Raw genomic sequence first — 27523 nt, 5'->3', positions numbered from 1 at the left:
CGCTGCTGCTGCTGCTGCTGCTGCTGCTGCTGCTGCTGCTGCTGCTGCTGCTGCTGCTGCTGCTGCTGCTGAAGGCCTGGACATGCTCAGTATGATAGAGTGTCAGGACACTGGATACCAGGGGTGTTGGGGATTGCCCACGGACAAACCTTAGTCTCTATGGACACTCCATTCTTTCCACTGTAACTGGAGTTAGAGCAGGGCTCACTGCTGATCTGAGGGGAGGGCAGGAGCTGAGATCAAACATAAAGACAAATGAGATGGGTGTTAGAGTTCCAGGGAGGTGGAACAAATCCATTATGCAGAAATCCAAACTGCTGAGGAGGCTTCTAAACCAAAGCTACAGGATAGCTCAAGAATCAAATGTCAGGTGGGCAAAGGGCAGACAGAAGCAAGCAGATGGACCAAGACAGCATTTCTGAGAAAGATCCTATGTCTGATCCAAGGATCGTGTCACCACAGCAAGCTCATCTCTTGCTAAAGACTACTGCCTCGGCATGGAGAGAACGTTACTCTTCAGAGCCATTTCCACCCATTTCTATTAGAGCTAGACACCTTGAGCATTTTCTGGGCCAGCCCTTCGTTGTATGCAATGCAGTTGAAATCCTGAAAGACTTAGGGCACAAATAGTGAGGACAGACCTGGGACTGGTACCTCACCCTTCCTGGTGTCCTTGGTCAGTGTTCTGTCCATTCCACAGACACGGGGTGGAAGTGGAACAGACCTTTAATCCCAGCACTCGAGAGGCAGAGGCAGAGGCAGAGGCAGAGGCAGAGGCAGAGGCAGAGGCAGAGGCAGAGGCAGAGGCAGAGGCAGAGGCAGAGGCAGAGGCAGAGGCAGAGGCAGAGGCAGAGGCAGAGGCAGAGGCAGAGGCAGAGGCAGAGGCAGAGGCAGAGGCAGAGGCAGAGGCAGAGGCAGAGGCAGAGGCAGAGGCAGGCAAATCTCTGGGTTTGAGGCAAGCCTGGTCTACAGAGCTAGTTCCAAGACAGCCATTTCATGGGCTTCTCATAGCCACAGAATATTTTAAAGGACTGTGTCTCTGGAGTGTCAGCTAGCAGAGTAGCAGGAATTCATAATTCCACACGTAAACAGCAAGAGATTGGCAGAAGAGATATTAGATTATCTACTAACGATAACTTATATTAGGCCCTGGAAAGTTAGGTGTATGATCTAGAATGTGTTAGGGAAAATGTTCCACAAAAGTTATAGCTGTCTGAAATGAATAGGAGCTGGCAGAGCTCACCTGACTGTGCGTCTGAAGTTGGCCAACTGTTGGCAGTGCCTTATGCTTTGTGGGATTTATAGGTTGTGCCTTTCTGATTCCTCAAATTATCCTCCTGGTCACAAGAAGGCTGCCTACCTGCAAACTCACATCCAAACAGGAATCGTGTGACATGATCACCCTTAGCTACAAAGCAAGCCAGGCAAGCAAGTATTTAGGCTTTCCACGATGCCCAATAGATCTATGTAAAGGGAGAAAGCATTTAGAACAGGTGTTGGGTTAGGTAATATCTAAACCTGGGGAGACAGGTATCACACATCCTGCTGTCCCATCCCCGAGGGAGACATTACTAACCCACTAATCCATTCAATCACTCAGCTTGAATATGATCTTAAAACTCTTCCACACAGTTATCCAAGCAAGTTCTACTAAATAAGAAAAGCTGGCTTATGAGATAAAACCCAAAGGCTGCCATTGTTACTTTTGGCTTTCAGCGAGGCTTTAAGATGCCATGATAAACCTCTCTTAGGTCCTGAGTTCAATTTCCAGCAATCACACGGTGGTTCACAACCATCTGTAATGGGATCGGATGCGTGTCTGAAGAACAGCTACAGTGTACTCACATACATTACATAAAATAAATAAATAAATAAATCTTTAAAAAGCTACAACTGTCTTAGGGTTTTAATTGCCATGACCCAAATATCAAGTTAGGGAGTAAGGGTTCATTTGGCTTACACTTCCACAGAGTTGTTCATCATTGAAGAAACCCCAACAGGACAGGATCCTGGAGGTGGGATGCTGGAGATGGGAGATAACGCAGAAGAGGAGTGCTACTGACTGGCTTGCTCCTCATGGTTTGCTCAGCTTTCTTATCGAATCTGAGGATCACCAGCCCAGGGATGTCACCTCCACAATGGCTTCCCCTGCCCCAGCAGTTGATAATTAAGAAAACGCCCTACAGAGGGATCTTATGGAGGCATGTTCTCAATTTAGGTCCCCTCCTTTCAGAGAGAGAGAGAGAGAGAAATTGGTGTTGGTCAACAGCTTCTGAGCATGGGACTTATCCTAGAATGTGGTTCATATACCAATTATCACTCTGAAGAAAACTGACTTTGCCCCACCAGCAGCAATCAAAAACCAACAGCTCCTTTGCTAGGGGTGGAGCTTCAAGCCCAGCTCCCATCCTCCATGCTGGGATTTGGTCTGGCTCAGGCTTGTGCAGGCCTTGTGCCTGCTGTCACAGCTGCTGTGAGCTCATACATGTGTCTGCCCTGTTGTATCTGGAACACATTCTTTTCCTTGGTGTCTATCACCTCTAGCGTTGTTTTGTCCCCTCTTCAGCACAGATCTCTGAGCCTTGAGGGGACAACAAAGCTCTTTTAAGAAAACAGCACTACTGCTGGAAGGTGGTGGCGACACAGACTGTGCCTTTAATCCCAGCACTGGGGAGGCAGAGGCAGACGGATCTCTATTTGAGGCCAACCTGGTCAGCAGAGCAAGTTCCAGGACAGCCAGGGCTACTCTATGGGGGTTGGGAGAGGGATCATAACCATAGAGTTTAAGCATCCGAGTCACAGATCAGCAGAAAGTACTGATAGCATTTGTTCTTAGTTCCTCAATTTGCAGCCAAGGATTCTGAAACTGGAGTGGTTAGGGATCTTAACTGTGGACTCCATCAGCCAGTTAAATGTGGCCCTTTTGCAAACAGTTAACCTTGAAACCAGTGAGGAGGCACAGAGGGTAAAAGTATTTGTCTCACAAGTCTGCTGATCAGAGTTCCGTCCCTGGAGAGAGAACCTCATTCATGAAATTGTCCTCTGACTTTCACATGCATACTCCTACACACACAGATACATGCAGACACACACACACACAATGGCAATAAATAAATGAGAAACTTTACCTTGAGAGACCAATTTGCTAATACCATTTCAAACATCCTGAAGTGCCTCCTGGGACATCTTTCATTTAGTCAGCAAGTAGCTACTCATGAAAACTTGGCCCCTCTATTTGTAGATTTCTCAGGCCTTTCCACACCCGCCCCCCAACACAGCTCATTCACAAACACATTTGTTTAAGTCTTGGGAAAGCTAACCCCCTTTCCATGGACCACCTTTCTTCCACGCTGAGCTAATTCATGAAAAACACATATGCTGTTGAAATTGATCATCAACTAATGCAGCTCTGTAGACCAGTTACAATGCTGTGAATGTTCTGCAATAGCCAATTAGCCACATGGGACCAGTGTAACTAAGTTTTAATTTTACCTCATTTTAATTATTTAAATTTAAATAACCACATACAGATCCTGGCTCCTATACTGAGTGTTCGGTTCTAGACCCTTCTCTCCCCTTTTCCCAAACTACCTGGCTCAGTCATAGTTCTGCTCTCTTCTCAGGGTCACTTGTGTATTTACTAGAACAGAACCTCTTTGCTGGCTCAGCTTCCCTTCCTGGTTGATTTGGGGGCCTGTGATATGTCTTTGGCTCCCACCTCCACGCAGAGATGATTGGCTTCTCTGAATCTGCCACACATGGAGAATATCCATGTGAATGAAGAGTCATGCAAGTGCTCCGGCTACTGCTATGTGTTCAAGTCCTTTCAGCTCAGGCATCAGATACACGAGGAGAGACGGAGATCTTTCTCAGCCCAATGGTGACAAACTACAGCTGTGGCTCTGTGAGTGTTTGGACTGAAATGGTTTTTGCCCTGAAGACTTCCTAGTGGTTCAGAGGTAACCAGAGCCTTCAGGTAAGGCATTGTTGAAAACAAGCTTATGAAATTTTCCAGAACCTAGTTCAAAGAAGGCCTGTATCAAAGCAGGAGATGTGACAGAGCAGAGCCAGCTTGGGCAACACTACTTCTGTTACTCTTTTCTTGTTCAACCAATAACCAACTACCTTGGAGGTGACCAACGTTCCAACTTAGTTCAGTGTGCTTTGCCTTGGTACAGTCATGTCTATGCAGTCATCAGTATCTGGCTCAACACAGAGGCAGAGATTGGCCTATGCTACTGGCATGTATTGGCAGCATCTTTCTTCCTTCCTTCCTTCCTTCCTTCCTTCCTTCCTTCCTTCCTTCCTTCCTTCCTTCTTTCCTTCCTTCCTCCTCTTCCTCCTCCTCCTCCTTTTTCTTCTCTTCCTCCTCCTCCTTCTTCCTCTCCTTCTTCCTCTTCCTATTCTTTCTTAAGACTTATTTTTATTTCATGTGCATTGTGTTTTGCCTGCGTGTATGTCTGTATGGTTGCCAGATCCCAGGGTTCTGTTCCCAGCACCTACATCAGACACTTCACAACCCTCTGGTTCTAGGGGATCCATTGCCCTCTCCGACCTCTGTAGACACCTGCATTCACCCATTTGCATATTACCACTGTGACACAAATATATACACATAATTTAAAATAAAATAGTTTAAAAAACACTCCCATACACGTGGTTTTTGTTAACATATATACTTAGTTATCTTGAGTGAGTTGTGTCAAGCTGATGAGAAGTGAACTAGCCAATCTTTAGCTTGAGTGGAAAAAGTCACGTTTGATCAGTACCACGTGGTAGAATAAATGAGTGAATGAATAAATAAATAACACATAATCACAGTTAACTTGTAAACACTAACACATAACTATGAATCTGGACCTAAAATAAGAAATCTCTTAAATACCGAAAATAAACCCTTTCAACTACATTGACAAAGTTTAATGCTGAGCGTATGGTCTTGGGAGGCAGAAGGAAGAGAAGTCCATCCAACAGAGCCCTGGGGAGAGGCAGATCAGGACTAGAATGAGATGTGAATAGGCTTTAAACAGTGCAGAGTGGGGACCAGACCCCGACATTGACCCCTACACGTATCCATGCCCACAGAAAGCAGGGTGTGTGCTTTCATGGATGCTGTCTCCTGCTTCCTAATTGGTTACCTTCACCTTGGGAGTCTTTAGTCATAAAGCATTTAGCTGCCAAACCATTATCAATTGAGCCATATGGGTAATGTATCAGCAACATAATCTGCAATTAGTGCAGCTGTCAGTCAAGAGCTAGCCTGGGGAATACAATAGACCCAGAGCACTACCCCCTCCCTGACTGTCCCAGCTTCCTTTCCAGGCCTGAACTGAGGACGCACCACCATCCTGCTTCCTCTAGGCTGGTGGAGTATACGCTTAAATGCTTCACTCAGAGCTACTGTGCTTCAGGATTGACAGCCATCCCCAGGAGTTCTGGGATAATTTCAGCATAGCAATGTAGGATCCTGGGAAGAAGTAAGGAATTAGCATTGACCATAGAATTTCATCAATAGGGGGCAGAGTCATGGCGACTCCCAGTGATCCAAACTCTTGCCTACTTTGTCTTCACGTGTCACTGGTACTGCTAACAACGACACCTTTCGTTTAAGAATTTGCCAGGAGGCTCCAATTCAAAGCCCTTGTCTAATATCTTTTCTTACCTCAGTCTGGCTATACCCCTCTTTCTCAGCCCTTCCTGCAAAGCCTCTTGTCTTAAGGCGTCAAAAAGTAAGGCCACAGTCTGTGTGTGCCTTCACGAGCTCCCTTCTGCAGCTAGTTCTTTGGATTCCTCCATCTCCATAGCCCCCGGGAAACTCATCTCCCATTCACCGCATACAGAATGCTGAGTCTGAGGATATCATCAGAGATAATGCTATTCAAAAGAAAATGCCTTGCAGATGTCACCACAGCAAAACTGGAAGCGTCCAGATGTGTGTATCCTGCATATTAAATTATTCTTACAGCCAAGACTGGCTCTTAAGACACTCTAAGGAAAATAGGCAGGAAAAGAAGAGCTCAGACTGAAAAGCACCTGTGTCCAATGAAAGTAAGTACCAGCATCCTCTACCCTGTAACATCACCTTTGCCAGGGGCCTGAGCTGCAGCTTGCCTTTGAACCCATGGCGTCAGAGATAGGAAAAGTAGATGCTCTGGACTGAAAACACGTTCTGCTTCTTTCTGTCCAAGGATGGTGTCTTATCCTGCAGTGAGCTATTTAAAGCTGTTAGGAGAATGTCTTGGACTAGGAAACTCACGTTGGAGTCACATAAATACTGGCTCAAGTCTTAAACGGTGGGCCTTGGGGGAACTATTTTAATCTCTTAAATATTGAATCATCTTAATATTTATTTTCCCGACACTGGAGAGATAGCGCAGCACATGAAAATTCTTGTCCCCAAGCCTGATGACCTGAGTTTGATCCCCAGGACTCACAGAGTAGAAGTAGAGAAGCAGCTCCTCTAAGTTGTCCTCTGACCTCCACAGGCATGCCTGCCATGTGTGGGCCTACCTAGTAAATAAATGTGATTAAAAAACACATTAGATAACATATTTCTTTTCCTGGGCTAGCTTGTAGATCAGGGGCTGAGGCCTTGCCCTGCTGGGCTGTGTCATGCCTAGTCTCACACCATGAGGCCCCAAGTTTGAACACAAACATTGATGGAAAACAAAAAGGTCTCCTTGAAATGGGGTGTAATAAAATCCCCTTGTAGGGTGGCTATAAGATTAAAGTATGCCATGTGTGTTCTGAATTATGGTAAATATCCAACATGGGGAAATTACAGCTATTGATGACATCACTACTGTTATAAAATTCCCTGAAAGCTTGTTTTTTGTAATGAGATTTGCAGTTCTAGGAGATCTGACCCAGTTTGGCAAGTTTGTGTTTGGTGGAATCACACTACTGTGGTACCAAGCAGGGTATCGCCATCTTGGTTTGAATGTCTGGCATGCTATCTTGGATGTCATTCAAAGCCTTGGACAGGAAACAGTCTAAGGAGACTGCCCTTCACTTATGGGCAGAAGGAAGAGGCTAGAGAAAAGACAATCTGTCCAGACTCAGTCAGCTCTACATCCTGCCACATCCTCTGCCCTGTTAACAGAGTATTCTCCCAGGGTAGACGGGACATGACAAGGCCATCAAGAGTCAACCTAGGAGGTGGTATAAGGGAGGTGATTTGAGTCTTTTCTAAAAAAAAAAAAAAAAAAAAATGATACTTTACTTGAGAAGCAACAAAGCATTCCTGTGGTTCACTGTGTGTCTCACAGTGAGATCCACCAGGCTGCCCCTGAGAGTTTTGGACAGCCAGCCCCAGCAATGAGATCTCATTGGTCCAATGGCTCAAACAGCTGCCAATTTCCAGGGAGGCTGAGAAGGATATTCTAAGCTTTCCATAGATTCAATCCACCACACCTGACCCCTGCTAGGATTTCAACTCCAATTGCGCATGTTGCAAATGCATATAAGGCATTCAAGGGACATCACGATGAATCACTTGTTTTTCCTGGGAACTGTTGCCTAAGCCTCCAGAAAAGATAATTTTACCAAAGAAGAGGGGGGAAAAAAGAGTTAATTCCATAAAATGAAGCAACTGCTAAGTCAACCTCTTTTAAAACATTTTAGAGATTCTAAGGTCAAGAATTAATGGTCCGCTTACTTCAAAGGAATCAATTTATTTCTTCAGTGTTCATTTTCAGAATCAATCATTTTGCGTCACCTAGAGGACTTAAGACACTGAGCTTTGAGAACACATTACCGTAAACTCACATCAGCCTGGGCACGGCTTCCAGCTACTGCCAGCCTTTTCCGCATAAATCCCTAAGATAGGTGATTTCTTCTTGCCTTACTTGGAATGTACGCAACCCTGTGGAGGCATTCTCAATATGGGTGGCAAAGGAGAGGCGTGCAGGCATTGGTTCAGCCCATCAACCCTCTGGGGAGAACCCTGGCGTGGGAGGTGCCGCTGGAGCTTGGATTGGGTGTGGCACATGGACCTAGCAGCAATGCAAAGTAATACTTACTTGTCTTTCCCTTCGCTACCTGAGTTACAGCTGTGAGATGTAACTTACAGGGTCTGGGGCTCTGAAATGTTGGAGAACAATAATTAGACACCGATGAGTCTTTAGGAGTCATTGGATATATGTGTTTAGTTTCTGCCCTGTATAAAACATCCATTCCATTTAATATAAAGGTCCTTGCTGGTATCCCAGTGCTGAAGCTAAGAGCCTGGATGACCTTGGACGAGTCCTTCCACTTCTCCAAAGCTTTAATTTGGCTGAACGATCAGTGCTAAGTGTCTGGAAAATCCCATGCTAATTGACATCACCAGGGACTCAGACGAACCACCTGTTTGGCTTCAAAACCAACAAAGCTCCCAGAAGAATTGGGGCGTTTTAGCACTGGGCTCTTTTGGCAGCTGCACACCCAGTGCATAATATCTGCAGTTTAGTCAGGAGGAAATGGGTAGAGAGAGTCCTAGCATTCAAACCCTAAGCATCCTATTCAGCCAGAAGTAGTTGGGGATTAAACAGACGTCCAAATTACACACTTGTCCCAAATTGGACTTCAGCTGAGCATCATCACTGTGGTGGAGAAGACACAGCTGCAGTCCCAGGCTACCTGCTCTGTTCAACCTTTGTGTGCAGATTGGATCAAGGGGAAATGATGCCCGAAGCCCACAGGTTTCTCCTTGCCTTTGCCTGGGTCTAAGGTACTTGTGGGAGGTAGGGAGGATGCAGCGCTCCAATCCCAACTCCTCACTCCCCTTAAGCATTTCTTCTCTAATCAGTAAGGCCCCTCCATTGCTAGCACATTTTACTTCCTCAGTAGTTTCCAATGGGAACTGGGTCAGAGTTAACACATCTAAGGCAGCATTTAGAGAAGAAACTCTAGTTCTTTTTTAAATTACCAGTGTGGTGTCCTACTCACTGATCTAATTTAACTGGCCCAAGGGTCGCCTGGCCATCCATATCATATGCTCCCCGGGGGGTACTATAATGGACAGCAAGGCTACTTCAGAGAGATAGCTACATGGCATGTTTGACACACACCCAGCTACCAAAATGTCGCTCACAGCTCGTTTCCCTTTCTTTTTCTCATGAAAAGTCAGAAAACTAAAATACTTACTTCTCTGTACTCCCTTATAGCTAAGAAGCCCACACTATCAGTGAAATGTAAGTGGAATTCATTAGTTAATGATATGAGGAAGCTTTTTGAAGGAGCCTGGCGTGGCTGGCATTCCGCATTCTATCTTACGAATTGCTTTTTCTGAGTTCTGAGTTGGACTCCAGAGCCATGTTTCAGTAAGAAGGATGAATGGCGATCATAGAACAGAAAGAGGGAGAAAGGCCTGAACTTTTGGGAGCATTGTGGCCAATAACATTCACCCTACTCCACCTGGAGCCAGGAAGTAAGTAATCCTCTTATTTATTTCATCCCCTGGGTTACATCCGTCTTACACAGTGCCAAACATCATCCTTAAATGATACACAAAAGATGTTAACAATAAATGTACCACCTTCTCGAGACCACCTCAGCCTCAGAGCGTGGAGACTTGGAGACAATCTTCTTTGTCTGAAAATGGTCATTACACTTAAAACTCATTTGTATTTAAACCAAGAGGGCCTGTTCAGTCCCTTCAGGAGCTCTCTGTCCCTGAGTCCTCGCTGTCCATATAATGCTAGTCAGAGAAACAGGAGAGCAGCCAGAGAGCTGAAGATTTAAAGGGGTGATTTCTTTTCTGTCTACTGACGGCAACAATGTGCTACAGACGGAGAGGCTGAGCATTGAGAAGAGAAAGGAAAGACAAAAGGACAACATCCTCAGAAAGGCAACCAGATCCTGGATCGAGGGCACACGCAGAAACTGGCCTTTGGGAGAAGGAAGACCAGTTTCTCTACTCAGCCCAAGGTCTAGATGGGTGAGTTTAGCTTATTTGCCTAATAATGCAGAAGGGGCCCTCCTCGGCCAGGCAAGAGTGACAGTAGAGATGTAGGTATTGAAAGTCAGGGGGGAGAAGCAGGTAGAGTTACTCTCTCGAGCACACACACACACACAAACACACAGTCGCCATGTACTCTTCAATTGTATCTTCCTCTTTCCCTTTTTTCCCCCATCAGCCTTGACCATGGGCTGTAGCAGGCCAAAGAGAGCTTGTATAATGGTTAGGTTTAGCACCACCTCTCCACCCCACCCACCTACCACCCCCACCCCTCTCCCTGCTTGCCCTAGGTTATGAGATCGAATCAATGTATTGAAATGTTTTCATTGTAGGCTTTCAGCTCGTGCAGACAATTGCATGAGATCCTGTTCTCACACCAGATCCAAGTCCCTTCATACAGTTTGTCCGTAGCCCTGTGCATCTCTGTTTGGTGAGGGCAAGAGAAGCCTTTGGCAGAACATCAAAACTGGACAAATGGAGAATGGAGCAAATATGGAGAATCCAGTGAAATGAAAATGAGACGTGGCACTGAAGAGAAGCAAAGGCTGCATAAGGAGTTCTGCGTACAGTGGCCCTTCAAAGCTCCCTGTGAACCTTCAAGGCTCGCAGAAGAAACAATGATTTCAATATCACTCTCAAAATGAATCTTAACATTATATCTCAACTTTACTAGAGCTTTACCTTATTAACCTGAACCAGTTCTACAAAATGGCATTGAAATGACCTAAAACGTGGGTATGGAAATATGGGAGACTGCGAAGAAGCTACGGGAAGGATGGGCTCAAACTCTCCAGCAATGAATGCTTCCTGCAACTGCCAGGAACCCCATACCAGACTAAGAAGCAGAGTGTGGGCAAAAAGAGACACAAAGATGTGGGTCCCTTTTCCTGGAACCAAGATTGAGGACTGTCAGGTCCCAAAGAAACCCAGAACAAATGGTCTTCCCAGGTGTCTATTAGCATACCAAAAGTGCATGCTGGGCCTTGGCTCCCTCAGTGCCTGTGGCTTCTCTCAACACATCCTGCCTTCTTCCCTCAACCTCTCCTGTCCAGGGCCTTGCCTTTCCTTCCCTTCCCTTCCCTTCCCTTCCCTTCCCTTCCCTTCCCTTCCCTTCCCTTCCCTTCCCTTCCCTTCCCTTCCCTTCCCTTCCCTTCCCTTCCCTTCCCTTCCCTTCCCTTCCCTTCCCTTCCCTTCCCTTCCCTTCCCTTCCCTTCCCTTCCCTTCCCTTCCCTTCCCCAAGCTGCTGATTCCCATAAAAACCTGCCATTTCGGCCACATGCTCTCTTCCATTCTTCACTGTCTGTCTGTCTGTCTCTGTTTCTCTCTGTGTGTCTCTTTCTCCTTCCCCCTCCCCTGCACCCCCCTCCTCCTCTTGGCCCTCTCTCCTCTCCTTTTGCTCCTTACAGCAACCTTGCCATTGACTGGTTCAGTCCATTGGTCATGTCTAGTCTAATTTCCATCCCCGCTCTAGACTCTTCCAGATGTTCCTGGCTGTACTCTCCTTCACATCTACAGTAAAAACCTTCCCCTCAACCATACCTGGGGGTGGTCATGTTCTCATTTTCACTCATCTGGTGCCGAAACCTGGGAGGAACATCTATGAGCTTCCTTGCAAGGGCCTGAACATCCTCCTGTTCCTGGAAGACCACAATTCAGGGCTCCAGCTGTAGCTAAGAGAGTGGGCAATAAGGCCCACAACCTTAGGAACAGAGCTGGGGAAATGCCGGCCAACATGGTTCAAGATGATCCCTTCACTATATCCTTCTCAGTCAGGGTCTGCCATGGTTCCCATCTGTGGCTCCTGCTTTACCCACACACTAACATGACATGCAGAGGTCAGAGGACACTTTTGGGAGTTGGTTCCACTCTACGTATGGTATGAATTCCAGGGGTTGAACTCAGGCCATCAGACTTGGCAGCAGGCACCTTTAACTGCTGAGCCACCTCACTGGCCATAGTTAGAGCCTTTATCCATCTTTTCCCTTCTCCTAGGGTGATCCCCATAAGAAGATATCTAACGAACTCCTTCATTTTAAATGCAAGTTGGAAATATTAGGCCATTCTTCTTCTCCTGTCAAAGTGACCAGAATTAGAAGTTTGGGGTTTTCCAAGAGGTAATCTTAGGGGGGTATCTTCACAAAGCAATGGTTTTAACATTATGGAAGCTTATTTCTTCATGAATGGAGATTAATGAATTACCACATTCTCATAATGAGGAAGTGGATAGATGACTTTGCAATTCATAGTCAATTTTCTTCTATTAAAATGTAAGAGCAGAGGTTGGAAAGATGGCTTAGTGGTTTAAACCCCTTGCTGCTCTTACAGAGGACCTGAATTCAATTCCAAGCACTCAAGTCAGGCAGTTTATAACTACTTGTAGGGATCCGATGTCCTCTTCTGACCTCCATGCGTACTCCTGGAGTATTCATGTGTAGCCACCCACACACAGATGCACATACTTATGCATAATTACACATATAAATAGATTTAAAAAATGTCAAAGCAGTGGTTAGTTAGAAGGTGGGACGCTGTGGCTCTTGAGAAAAAAAGTACATTTGTTTTTGCTGGTGATAGTTTAATTTTGTTTCTTTTGTTTTTATACAGGATCTTATTATGTAACTCAGGCAGGCTTTGGACTCATTGCCCTTCCTGGATCAGCTCCCCAAGTGAGTGAAAAGAGAGATACTGGAGTATGGAGATGGTTATTTCGAGACATATTGCCTGTGTAGAGGAATCTAATCCAGAAAAATGGCTGCTCTGATCACATCTAAATACCTTCTAAGTCTGTACAATCCATCCAGAAAGCAGATACACTCTTAGTACACACCTTTAATCCCTCTGGCTGGAATCCTTTAGTACACTCTTTTAATCACAAATAATGGGGTATAATTGAGGGCAGACAAAGTGATGAATCAGAGAAAGATTTGACAGAATGAGTCAGAGACAGGGTACGCCCATCTCTCAGAGAAAAGCTATTTAAGAGCAGCATTGTGGGGGGCAGGGGGAGTCAGTTCCGTCCATACATTTGAATGGTGTTTAGTTCTATGCAGTCAGTTTCTCGTCAGTGAGTGCAGTGCAGTAGAGTTGAGTTTGTTCATGACTTCATGAAGTTTCACTGCAGGTCAGCAGAGGCAGATGAAGCCAGAGAATAAGAAGGAGCCAGAAGATTAAAACAAATTTCCAGAGTTAGTTTAAGCCCAAGCAGAGCAATTCAGTGAAGAGCTGAGAGAAGCCAGATTGACTCAGTCAGCTTGGAGAGGAGTTTAAGCCAGAACAGCTGAATTGAACCACCCACCGAGAGTTCAGAAAGAACTAGAAGGAGTGACCTTATTAAGCATTAAGCTTTCCAGACAACAATTACAACTGGTGAATAAAAGATACCAGCCATGCCTGGCTTGACCTGACACCATTAAAATACTCAAGTTCGTTTGGTGGAGGGAACCTGGTGCTTTCATGCAGGACTGTGGAAAGAAGGAGGAATTTAAGAAGTTGTTTATTTTTATTGTATGTATATGATTGTTCACCTGGATGTATATATGTGTACCACATGCATGCCTGGGGAGACCAGAAGAAGACATTGGATCTCCTGAAACTGGAGTAATATAAGGTTGTGAATCACTGGGTGGGTACTGGGAACCCCCAACAGAGGTCCTCTACAAGAAGAACAAGCACTCTTCATAGGTGATCCATTTCTCAATCATTAGGCCCTTTTAAGATGAATTGAATATGAGACATTTAAATGTAGGAAAAGAAAAAATAATAAAAGGGGGCAAAAGTAGAAGACAGCAACGGATACTGACCCCATCTGAATGTACCTTTGGGTTACAGTTCTCTCTACAACTGGGCATCTAGCCATTCCTCCCCTGTTGACTGTCACTGTTAGTCACTCTGTCTCTACAGTGATTTCCATTCGGTTGTGGCTGGAGTCCTCATACACTTTGTTTAGTGGCCTTCAATCAAAGAAACAATGAAAGACAAGTCCTGGTCCCCTTGTTCTTCCTCTGCTTGAACACCCCTACTTTTCTATCAACTCTGCGAACTTTGGACTTCTGGATAACAAATGTAGGGCTGGTCACGATTGTGCTATCAAGCGTTCCGAAGAGCACCTTGTGTCCCGTTTGTGAGCTCATCCGTCTGCCTCCCAGCCATTTGCAGAGTGCTGCTCCTTGGAGGACTCTCATGGCTGCAAAGCTGCAGCCTCACTGAGCTGCAGTCACTGAGCCTGCAAAGAATGAGGAGGCTGTCGTTTGGAAACAGGGTACAAAGGGCCATCAAAGCTCAAGACTGGTTTAGAATTTATTGATAGGTTGATAAATGCCCTGCAGCTTCTTTTAGTATGATTGCTGTCTATATATTGATTTTAAAACAACAGCTTTCAATACTGTGGTTTATTTGTCATAGAGATTTGAGTTGTTGGAGGTGACCTCGAAATTGATGTCATTAACTGGCTCTGGTGTGCTCTGTTTAATTGATGTTGAAGTGCAGACAAAGTGAAATTGTGTGGGAGGAACTGTTGATTCGCTGGACGTTGTTTCTGGCTTTGGAGCCCTTGGTCCCTCAGACAATGATGTTCTGATGTTAGCTTCACTCTATTAGCTCGCCCATGATTACTCTGCCATTATGCCTAATCAACAGCTGTGCGGAAACACATCTAAATCATATTTTTTTTCCTTCCTAGAAATTAGCAGATGAAGGATAATTACTACCAAAAGCTTGAGTTGTGATAGACTGCTTCCTGCCTTACACTGGCATAAGTGAAAACCTAAAACATAAGACTTTTACTTCTCTCTCTTTTATGTGTCTGTAAAGTATGAACTTAAGGCTTTTTCTTCCTAGCTGAAAGCTGAGAATAAGTTGCTCATTTACCTACCCAACTATATCCAAAACCTAAAGCAATTGCGTTTACTTTGGCTGGTGAGTAGGCTTAGCAGATAAAGCACTTGCCACCAACCCTGATTACCTGAGTTTGATCTCTGGGACCCACATGATGGCAGAAGACAACTGATCCCCCACAAGCTGTCCTCTGACCTCTACCTACAAATACTGTTGCACAGTTGGTATGAAGGGGGAACAGAATGACAGACAGATGGACAGACAAACAAAAAGACAGACAAACAGTCAGATAGATACCTTTTAAAAGAAATTGCATGAACTTATGGGGGTTATATTCCCAACAGCTATTCAAATTATTTTTGTTTTAAATTGTCACCATAGCTGGAGATCATAAAACACTGAGTTCTAACAACTGGTAATAATCTCGCAAGTGCTCCATAACCATGTTATACCCTTGTGGTTTCCTATGAAAACTGGAGTTTATACATGTGATGCTCACTGTACTACATATCAGTGATACAAGGTAAACAATTGACAAGTTAGACCAATATGATATCAGAAAGGCAAGGCCCTCTCTTTAAAATGTTTTTAAAGTGTTTATTTTCATCTAATGTGGACGGGTGTCCTGCCTTCACATATGTCTATGTGCTATGGGCATACATTGCCTGCAAAGGCCAAAGGAGCACTGGGTTCCTGGAACTGGAGCTGCAGATGGTCGTTAGCCACTATGTGGGTACTGAGAAGCAAACCTGGGTCCTCTGAAAGAGAAGCCAATGCTCTTAACTGCTGAGCCACTTCTTCATCCCAAAAGCCCCTCTCACTAAAGTACACTGCATATTATAACCTCACTCAAATTTATGGTTGTAGCAAGTGTCAGAGGCCAGTGCCATGGGGTAACAGGGGATGTCCATAAATGGCAGCTTTCCTTAGAGATCAGAAGGTACTTGGGAGTCTGACAGCTTTGCTTCTACGTCTCAGCTCTGCCACCACTTCAGCTAAACACTCTAAAACACGCCTTGTCATCTGTGAGACCCTGATGCTTCCAGAATTTATAATGTTGAGAGATGTGGGTTCGACTGGACTTTGTTCTAATGTTTTTGAGTTATAGTCTTCTTGGATTTTATGAAAACTAGGGCTCCTTCTCCTTAAAATATGTATGTATGAATTGCTATCCAGTGATGGTTAATCTGTTATCAACTTGATTGGATGTGAAGTCAACTAAGAAACAGACCTTTGAGTGCGTCTGTGAGGGTGTTCTGGAAGGATTAACCAAGAGAGAAAAACCCTCTCTTAGAGCAGGCACCACCTTCCTGTGTTGATAGAAAGATATCTGAGAAGAGAGGTGCTGTTTTTGCCTGCCTGCTTTCCTCCTTGCTGGTGAGTCTGTCTACCTTGTCGCTGCTACTGCTGTTGCTATTCTTTGCTAACAGCAGAATTTATCTTCTCCTGTCTTACATTGTAAAATAAAGACTGGCAGATCTCCAGGAATCACCCAAGACTTCAGCATCAGATTGGGCCTGCTAAAGCATCCATTTTAATGCACTGAGTTCTCAGCCTTCCCAACATACAGAAAGCCATTGGTGAAGTGCTACATCCACTCCAGTAGTGACAAGTGCGACAGGCTCCGAAAACCTGGGCGCTGTCCCGAGGAGAAAAGTTCACGGAAACTTAGTCTCCTGGAATCGTGGCATCCTGTATAAAGTATGCTCCAATGTCCATGCATTAGTTGGTAAATGGATCTGTGTACTTTCCCTTAATATTATATTAATATATTATATTAGTTATATATTAATATTATATAATTATACATTATAATTATATATTATATAATTAATTATATATTATATATAATGTATTAATATTGCTTTATTACAAGTGCTTCTAAGGATTGATATTTTGACATATAGCTAAGTTAGATTTTAGGCAGTCCTTGATCCGACCCTGGGCATGGGTAGCTAAGTCACTGCCTTACACAGAAATTTACCATTATCTAGGAAAAAGGAAGTTTGTGACCTAAGGAGGAACCAGAGTAGATACTTGGAACTATAGATAGCTGAGTTACACCCATACACAAGTACTTACAATGGTCTAGGGGTGTCTTAGTCAGGGTTTCTATTCCTGGACAAAACATCATGACCAAGAAGCAAGTTGGGGAGGAAAGGGTTTATTCGGCTTACACTTCCATACTGTTGTTCATCACTAAAGGAAGTTGGGACTGAAACCCAAGCAGGTCAGAAAGCAGGAGCTGATGCAGAAGCCATGGAGGGATGTTCTTTACTGGCTGGCTTCCCCTGGCTTGCTTATCCTGCTCTGTTATAGAACCAAGACTACCAGAGATGGTCTCACCCACAAGGGGCCTTTCTCCCTTGATCACTAATTGAGAAAATGCCTTACAGTTGGATCTCATGGAGGCATTTCCTCAACTAAAGCTCCTTTCTCTGTGATAACTCCAGCTGTGTCAAGTTGACACAAAACTAGCCAGTACAAGGGGGGAGGTGGATTATACAATAGACTAGAGTAGGAACTATGGCAAGGGCATGAAGCCCTTGCCCCCAGCTTCTAAGATTAAGTGAACCTTAGGTGGAGCTGTTTTTGATCCCAGTTGTTAACATTGAATTTTATCCCAGTTGGTTCCTGCCAGTCCTTCCATGTTTGCATTCCTCTGTTTTGTGTAAGAATCCAGTAACCTTTTTGTACCTTGCTGGTGTGTCACCCAACTTCCCTATTTTCTTCTGTTTAAAAAGTTTAATGCTCGATTTAACAAATTACATTCAGATCCACACTCCCTTGTGTTGAGTCTGTTTGTCACCCCAATTCCTGCTGACTCTATGCCCATCTGCCAGAACCCCTGATTCCCTCGGATTGAGGAGGGCCCACTGGACCCGGTCCGTGGCAGTGAAGTACCAAGCCCATATCAGTAGGCCAATCTATTGTCTCCCCTTTGTTCTTTTTCTATAGAACCTCCAGTCCACAGTCCTGATGAAATTATCCCTATAAACCATTCTAGTTCCTTGCCTTCTGTGAAATATCATGGAAAGGTAAGGTCCATGATTTAGATTCTAGAGAAAGAATTAGAAATATTGGACCCTTCATGGCCCTGTGAGTGCACAAGCCGCATACTTTAGAGATCATCTTCAATCAAATCTATCCCATTAAGTGATCCTGATTGATAGCAGAATTTAGTCTATGTTGATATTTGATGATGAAGAAAACCTTACACTACTGAAAGGGCAGAACATCTAAACACAGAAGCAAAGCAAAGGGATGACTGCTAAGCTGATGATAAAGTTCCCTCTGATGCTTAGTCCCCATTGTCAAGTTGAGTGACTCTAGAGCCATCTGGAGATGGACATGTGTGGGTTTACTTGGGTTAAATCAATTGGCCCGTCTTCAGCTGTAGGAAGAACTCCCTGGGAAGAGGGTCCTGGGTTCCCCTTCCATGATACCTTGACTGTGAGCTAAAACAAATCCTTTCTCTTCAGTTGCTTTTGTCAGTGTACCTTATTACAGCAACAACAACAAAATGAACTATGATGCCCACACTCTCCAACTGTACATATTAGAATAATTGTTCGACAGACTTGCTAAAGACACTACTAGATTCTGCCCTGGGGTTTCTTACCAGGAGCTTCTAGATCCAGGGGTCAAACTTTGAAACTGGCTTCTTGGAAACCAATGTTGATTGTTGCTACTAGCTTTGAAGCACAATCTTCTCACTTCTGACACCTAAACTGAGCACCCCTGAAGCTTCCTCTCTTGCCTAGCCACCACCCATCCTGCGTCACACTTTTTCACATACATGCCATTCCTCAAGGCAAAGCAAGGCAAGGGTAATGCTGGACCCAGTTTCTCCTTAAGTGCCCTCACAGAGCCTAGCATAGCGTCTGCAAAGTTCATTGGCTTGACTTGAATGGAACTAAATGGGATGAATTAAATAACTTTAAAACCTTGTTCTGGCCCTAAAGTTTTATTCATTTCTAATTAACTTGACTTGAGACAGAGTCTCTTATAGTTCAGACTTGTCTTAAGGTCTCTATTTCTATGATGAAACACCATGGCCCAACAAAAGCAAGTTGGGGAGGAAAAGGTTCATTCAGCTTGTACTTCCACAATGCTGTTCATCATCCAAGGAAGGCAGGACAAGGACTCAAGTAGGGCAGGATCCTGGAGGCAGGAGTTGATACAGAGGCCATGGAGGAATCCTGCTTACTGTTTTGCTCCACACGGCTTGCTCAGTCTGATTTCTTATAGAACCCAAGAATGCAAGCTCAGGTGTGGCTGGGCCCTTCCTCATCAATTACTAATTGGAAAAATGTTCCACGGGCTTTCTTATGATTTCATAGAGGCATTTTCTCAGTTGAGCTTCCTTCGTCTTCAGGTGATGATAGTTTGTGTCAAGTTGACATAAATCTAGCCAGCATAAGGCTGAATTCAAATATATTATGTAGTCTAGAAAAATCTCAAACTTGCTATCCTCCTGGCTCCTGAGTGCTGGGATTGCAGGCTACCATGCCTAGTTTATAATAATGCTGGAGATTGAATCCAGAATTTCATGGATACTCAGAAACCACTCTAAAGGGAGCCACAGCCCCTTATGATTTTATTAATCAAGGCTACATCTTTGACCTGGCCTTTACTGTCTTCTCCATGGAAGACACTGGCTAGCAGTCCTCTAGCCCTTGTGCCCCTGCTTCCCAAGTACATGGTAGCAATCTGCTTCCCGGCATCTTTTGCAATTAGATATAGTCCCACAATTTCAAGTCAATGCAACACACACACACCTGGCTCAACATACAACCAGCCTTCTTGCATGCTCATTCAGTCTCCACAGGCTTTTAGCAAATTGATAGAAAGACTGAAGAAGAAGGATCTGAGACACGAAAGGAACCTGGGTCTCCAAATCACTGCTTAGTGGAGACTGGACCTGCTTTGAACTTCTTGAAATGAAGAACAACACTGTTGAGCAAATCCACTGAGATTATGAAGTTGTTTGCTCTCAAGGCTTATATGCACTCTACTAATGACCTTGTCACAGCCCGGAGCTTTGTCACCTGTGCCCAGACTCTGGGATGGCATCTATAATGGCCTCTCATCAACTTCCTCCTCTCCTCAGTGGGAAGTGCCCATCCAATAAAAGTGTCATGTTGGCTTCTTCCATGGTCATATTAAGTAACTCATAAAAGCCTATGAACAATGCCTCTTGTACTCCACAAAGATTCCATTAATTCCATTTGTCTCCTGACCATTATAGCATCCATATCTCCTGGAGATATTCTGGCTGAGGTCAAGCATAGTCACATGGTCACCCACGGTTTTCTCTGCAGCCTTTCTAAAATTGGTCCCAGGAAGAACACACAGGAAATTTCACAAGCTGTGTGATGCTCAACCTTTTTGGGAATGTTTGTTTGTTTGTTTGTTTGTTGTTGTTTTTTGGTTTTTCGAGACAGGGTTTCTCTGTATAGCCCTGGCTGTCCTGGAACTCACTTTGTTGACCAGGCTGGCCTCGAACTCAGAAGTCCACCTGCTTCTGCCTCCCGAGTGCTGGGATTAAAGGCTTGCGCCACCACACCCAGCACCTTTTTGTTTTTTAAGCCAACAGATCCTCCATTTACTTTGGGAGAATGCATTCACCTACTAACCTACATATTCCAGGTCCCTTACAAACTGGCAGTGGGGGGAACATCCTTACCTCCTTAGTGTGGTCTATAGCCTTACTTGGGTGTGGTTTTCTTAAGGCAGTGGCAGACACAGTGTTTAATATACTTTTTAAGATTTGTTTTTCTTCTTCATGTTTAGAAGTTGTGTGATGGGTAGAAGCAACATGCGTCCAGATATTCGGATAGATACACACAGAAGGCCCAGAAGGCAAATATGCTTACAGGACATGAGCTTACTGTCTGCAACATTCCTCCTTCAGATTCACTCCAGCTGACTACAGAGCTGAGTAGCAGAATCAAAGTTCTGCTACATGTGAAGGTTCCCAAGCCAGCCTAAACTGGCTCTAATTATGCCCACTGCAATCGTAACATTTGGAGGTGCTGTGCCAGGGGACAGCTTCTAGAGCAGTGATCGCTGGATAGAAGACAAGCTGAGTGACCTAGACAGATGGCCACAAGGCACACTCCATGGCCTCAGGTGTTCTCAGACTTAGCTGAGGTGAGAGAACTCACTCTGATTCCTGCAGTTTCCTGGTAAATCACCTTAAAATAATAATAGCTATGTATTCTGTCCCTTGGTTCCCTGGGCCAGGAACTAGAATGCAGCCTTGTGACATTGGTGCAGTATGGCTGTTCCCCAGTGACCTCAGGGGATGTGAGGGCAGGTTTCTTATCAGGCTAGTTCACGCACATGATCCCAGATATTGACTTAAGACCTAACTGAGCAGGGGTGTCAACTACTACTCACATGGGGCTCTCACTATGTCCAGTCTAGAGAGAGAGGGAAGAAGAAGGGGGAGAGGAAGGGGGAGGAGAGGAAAGAGAGAATAAGGGAATGGGAGAAAGGGAGAGGGAGGGAAAAGAAGGGGAAAGGAAAGAAAGCCATATCATATTTTATAACCTAGTCTTAAAAGTCATCCTGAATCACTTCTACTGGCTTTCTTGTTTTGTTTTGTTTTCTGTTGTTGTTCAAAGGGAAAAAACATGAATTCCAGATGAGATGAGGTTGTAAGAGGATATTGTAAGAGGATACATAGAATCTTGTGGCACTCACCCATGATCCCAGCATTGGGAGGCTGGGCCGGAATATTGTAAGTTCAAGGCCAGCCTAAGTTACCAAGTAAGAACCTGCCTCAAAATGAAACAACAACCATGGAAAATGGGACATATCAAAGATAGCCATAATTCTTATCATAGGAGAAGGCCATAGCAGAGTCAAGAGACAAAGAGATATTTATATTGCCATAGTTCTGGGAAAAGGAGAATTACCTACTCAATGTTATGGCCTGTGAACACTAACATCTGATATCTATTTGTCTATTCTATTTCCCTTATTTCTTAATTTCTTAAATTTCAGGATCTTACTCCGTAGCCCAGGATAACCTGCAGCTCAGCTTACTGTCTAGCCCAGACCGGCCTGGAACCCACTGCTATCTTCCTGCTTGGTTTCCCAAAATGTTGGAATTACATGTGTCCCTTCAAGCCCAGCTACTGCACTGGATGGGTCATAAGACCTGTTGTACTTTATAACTGTGCGCAGCTCTGTCCTTTTCCTGAGTCTTGCACCACCTTCAGTTACAATGTGCTTTCATTCCAGTGTGGGAGCAGCCTTCTCCCCAGGGTCCCTCCCTTCCCCAGACTCACAGAGTCCAAGATATCACTTTTACAATATCTGATGCTTTTGTTATTCCCAGTTAATAGTAGTGAATAGCAAATGTTGTTGGAGGCATCATGGGGCTATCCTATTCTCCGGTGTTCTTTTATGCCTATAATATGTAAGTGTAAACTTCAAATTCCGTCTAAAAATACATATTGGCTTACTGTAACTACAAACCTAAGATGCAGTAAACATACTCTGAAGAGCTTGCCAAAAATCTTTGCTTTTAAGAGCCTATTAAGCAGCTTAAATATTTTATTTTGGGTTATGTAGATAAAGTTTATAAACACGGTTGTTAAAACAATACTGGGGATGGGGCCCTAAAGCACAGCTTGTCTAAGTCTCCACCCTGCTGGGGCTGGGCTGGGCAGAGGCTTAACCCAGGATGCTCTCTCAGCAAGAGCTAACATCCACTTGCTCACTTAGGGAGCACCATCTCAGGGAGCACGGTTCTCAGGGTGATTGGGAACCTCTGACATGGGTGCATCCAACACTTGGGCTTGAACTTGTAACTACCACTCTGACACCCTCACCCCTAAAACACACACCGTTCTCTCCTGGTACCATGGTAGAACTGGTGTAGAGTATTGTTGGGCAGGGTCCGCAGTGACACCCCAGACAGGCTGCTGACCCAGCCCTGGGCCCCTGTGACTTTCCTACCGTAACTGAGAACACCAGAGCTGGAATCCTAGCTCTCCCTGATTCTGTAACCTTCCATGGCTCTTCCCGAATGTCATTTTCCTCTAAAGTCTCTATAATAATGTATTTACTGAGCACTTACTATGCACCAAGCTCTTCGGATTATGATTTAATCCTTATAAACCCCTTATAAATTAGATTTTATTATTACTCTCATTTTATAGAGGGCAGAAGTGAGACTTGCAGCAACTAGGTGACCTACCCAAGATTTCAGAGCTAGTGTCAGAACTGAATTTAAAATCAGGTCTGTCTGAGTGTATGCTTTTGTCAAATCTGAGAGAATATACACCATCTAACCAGGAACCCAGAATTCCGGTGCTGTGCTGCTGCACTGTGGGATCACAGCCAGACACTATGATGCTCATCCTTCAGCGTTCGCTTCATGGTATCTCTTGTTCTGCATTCATAAACAGGAAATCAAGGAGAAATATCTTTCTGAACCACTTGATTACAGATTAGACTTGACAATCTTAATAAAATTGTGTCTGGTGTTTGAGAATTACATATACAGAAATCGCTGGAAAGTAATTCCCTTTATTTCCTACCACATCAGTCAAAAAATTCTCAGTTCATCTCTCTAACTCCATCCTTAGCCTCATATCTGTTAGCTCTGTCTAATGCTAAACTGTACCTACCTAATATCATCAGCTGTAGTCCCAAATAAATGATGAGACCTTCGAATTTCTGCATAGACTAGTAGATTTTAGGCAAAAATAGCGAAAATACCTCATTTAAAGTGTGAATTTACCTTTAAATAATTGACTTTTATTATTATAATCCTTTTTTTCTTTTTTATTAGATATTTTCTTTATTTACATTTCAAATGCTATCCCGAAAGTTCCTTATACCCCCCCCCCCCGCCAGACTCCCCTACCCACCCACTCCCACTTCTTGGCCCTGGCATTCCCCTGTACTGAGGCATATAAAGTTAGCAAGACCAAGGGGCTTCTCTTCCCAATGATGATCAACTAGGCCATCTTCTGCTACATATGCAGCTAGAGACATGAGTTCTGGGGGTACTGGTTAGTTCATATTGTTGTTCCACCTATAGGGTTGGTGACCCCTTCAGCTCCTTGGGTACTTTCTTTAGCTTTCTTTAGCTCCTCCATTGGGGGCCCTGTGTTCCATCCTATAGATGACTGTGAGCATCCACTCCTGTATTTGCCAGGCACTGGCATAGCCTCACAAGAGACAGCTATATCAGGTCCCTTCATCAAAATCTTGCTGGCATATGCAATAGTGTCTGGGTTTGGTGGCTGATTATGGGCTGGATCCCCGGGTGGGGTCCTTTTGTGCTCAGGATTGCTCATCACGGGAACACTCCTAACTGATGGTGAGCTATTGCTTGCATTTCTTTTCTCCATACTGAACACCATTCCCCAACAATAAGCAACTTACAAGGAAGAGGGCCCATTACAGTGGGGAGAGCGTGGTGGTAGAGTGGCTCGCAGCTGTGGCACCAGTGTATGACACTGTATGTTCAGAAGTTCCTGGACCAGGAAATTGAGACCTGGCAGGAAACAGGGCCAGAGTTAAAGCTCAAAGCCTGTTGAAAGAATCTCACTTCCTTCAGTGAGACTCCAACCCCTAAAGGGTCTCACAACCTTCCAGAATAGTCCTATTTACTGGGGACCACATGCTCAAAACCATGATGACACTAGGGGAGATGTTCTCTGTGCAAACCCTCACAACATTTCATGCTTATGGAAAAGCACCAGCCCACAGAAGCAAAACTGCGACAATATTACCCTATGAGTGAAAGCCCCATACACTCCCCCATAACTGGAATTTCAGGTAAGAAAAAAATGACAGAGGAGGAAGTTGGGGAGTGTTGGCCCTTGGGGCAGTTCTTCCCTGCATTGTTTCTTTATAGAGAATCACAATATTCCTTAACAAAGCAAAGGTTTTAGGAAATGATGAGGTAATTAAGCTCACTGGACATTTCCCAACCTGACTTGACCACAAACCATTTTTTTTTCTGAAACAAAAATAGCGTACCAGACAGGCAGTGGTGGCACATGCCTTTAATCTCAGCACTTGGGAGGCAGAGGCAGGCAGATTTCTGAGTTCGAGGCCAGCCTGGTCTACAAAGTGAGTTCCAGGTCAGCCAGGGCTGCACAGAGAAACCCTGTCTCAGGAAAAAAAAAAAAAAAAGCGTACCACGGATTCATGCCCCATAAAAGTTTGGTAAAGGTTAATAGAATTGACTCTAAAATAAAATGACCAACATGTGACCAAAACCCTTGAGCATGCCAGAACACGCACAGCTGAGAAAAAAATAAAGAACATGATTATTTTTTTGCATTGAGATTATATTTTAAAAGCACTTTGGTGCTAAAAAAAATTCATAATGTATTCTGAAAAGCCTACAAATTTAGTGTTATTTATATTCTATCTTATCACAAAGAATTATATCATCACTTGTAACATGAATATAAATGGCAAGATATGAATAAAGAATGAACTAAGTAACTAGGTGTATAGCTTAGTTAGTATAGTGTTTGCAAAATACACTTAAAGCCCCGGGTCCCATTACCAGTATGATTCAGGCACAGTGGTACATGACTACAGTCCCAGCATGGTGATAAATGACCACAGTCCCAGCATGGTGATAAATGACCACAGTCCCAGCATGGTAGTACATGACTACAGTCCCAACACAATGGTACATGACTACAGTCCCAGCATGGTGATAAATGACTACAGTCCCAGCATGGTGATAAATGACCACAGTCCCAGCATGGTAGTACATGACTACAGTCCCAACACAATGGTACATGACTACAGTCCCAGTATGGTGATAAATGACTACAGTCCCAGCATGGTGATAAATGACTACAGTCCCAGCATGGTGATACATGACCACAGTCCCAGCATGGTAGTACATGACTACAGTCCCAACACAATGGTACATGACTACAGTCCCAGCATGGTGATACATGACTACAGTCCCAGCATGGTGATACATGACCACAGTTCCAGCATGGTAGTACATGACTACAGTCCCAACAGAATGGTACATGACTACAGTCCCAGCATGGTGATACATGACTACAGTCCCAACACAATGGTACATGACTACAGTCCCAACACAATGGTACATGACTACAGTCCCAGCATGGTGATACATGACTACAGTCCCAGCATGGTGATACATGACCACAGTTCCAGCATGGTAGTACATGACTACAGTCCCAACAGAATGGTACATGACTACAGTCCCAGCATGGTGATACATGACTACAGTCCCAACACAATGGTACATGACTACAGTCCCAGCACACTGGTACTTGGGAGGTGGAAGCAAGAAGATCAGAAGTTCAAGGTCATCTTCAGTTACAGAGCAAGTTTGAGACCAGCCTGTACTATGTGAGTCCCTGTTTCAATCAATTAATCAATCAATCAATCAATCATCAACACAGTAAGAAAAATAAAGTTCTATTAAAGTAGAAGAATAAATATAAAAAGAATGGCCAACATTAATATTTCAACTTTAAATTTAGCTCCACGTTTTCTAGTGGCAGAAACAGAAAGGGATGCACAACCGTTTACACAATTACCATGATGATACAGAATGTTTCAAGTGTTTACAGGAAGGTATGGAACATAGCTTTATTGGGATTCTAAAATCAATCATCTAAAAGGAGAATTCCATGGGAGACCCACTACCTCCAACCGTTTCTCAAGCACTGCAAGAAAGACATGTTGCTAATCCTTAGAGTATTGCTGATAATAGGCCTGAGAGCCAGATATTAGATTTTACACAGTTAATGGGTTCCATTTGTCTGTAGATGATTCAGGAAGACAAGTTGCAAGTCTAGTTAATGAGTACCCTCAAAAAATTAGCGCTGTAGCTCACCATTTTAAGACTCAAACTAACAGCCAAGTAAGGAAAGGGTATGTACTCTTTGTGGTTAAATGATAATTATGGCTAACACTCACAAACTGCTCACTGTGCCCAGGAGTGCTCTGAGCAATTAGTAACTATCCGTCTACTTAATCCCCAAATCTCCATGAGTTACCCAGTGCTGTGCTCTTTGTAACACAGATTAAGAAGCACAAACCCAGAGATAAAATGTCCAAGGTCCCATAGCTGGTACACCGTTTATTGTAGCTAGTATTTTGCAGCCAACTTTCTTCTGCTTTGTTGACAGGGGGAAGGGAAATATTGTTCTGGTCATGTGGCAGTATCAGAGGATAATTCAGTCTTTGCTTTCTAGACTTGGAGAGCATGGTTCAAAGTCACAGCAGCAATCAGAATCTGTGATGAGTAGTGTTGACAGTCAGCAGTACAGCATCTAAAATCACCTAGGAGACAAGCCTCTGGGCACGTCTTTGAGGGATTGTCTAGATTAGGTTTGTTGAAGTGAGAAAATACACCTTATCTCTGGGAGGCACCATTCCCTGAGCTGGGGTCCTGGACTGAATAAAATAGGAAAAGTGAACTGAACAGTTATTATTCCAGGCTCCCTGATGTGATATGGCCAGCAACCTCAAGTTCCTGTTGCCATGGCTTCCCATGGTGATAGACTGCCCCCTCCAATGGTGATCTGACATAGACCCTTCTCCCTTAAATTGCCTTTGTCAGTTAATTTATCACAGTGACAAGACGAGTAATTAATATTGGGTTCAAACAAGAAGCACACCTCTGAATTTTTAAAACAGAATTTAAAACAAGAAATTACTTACAAGAAGAGCTAAGAATCTGTCAGGGAAGCCAGGCATGGTGGCACACGC

The sequence above is a fragment of the Mus caroli genome, unplaced genomic scaffold, assembly GCF_978045245.1.
Source record: "Mus caroli unplaced genomic scaffold, Mus_caroli_1 scaffold_3, whole genome shotgun sequence".
Lineage (NCBI taxonomy): Eukaryota > Metazoa > Chordata > Mammalia > Rodentia > Muridae > Mus > Mus caroli.
The sequence above is the reverse complement of the archived record's forward strand: the minus strand, read 5'-3'. Positions refer to the sequence as shown.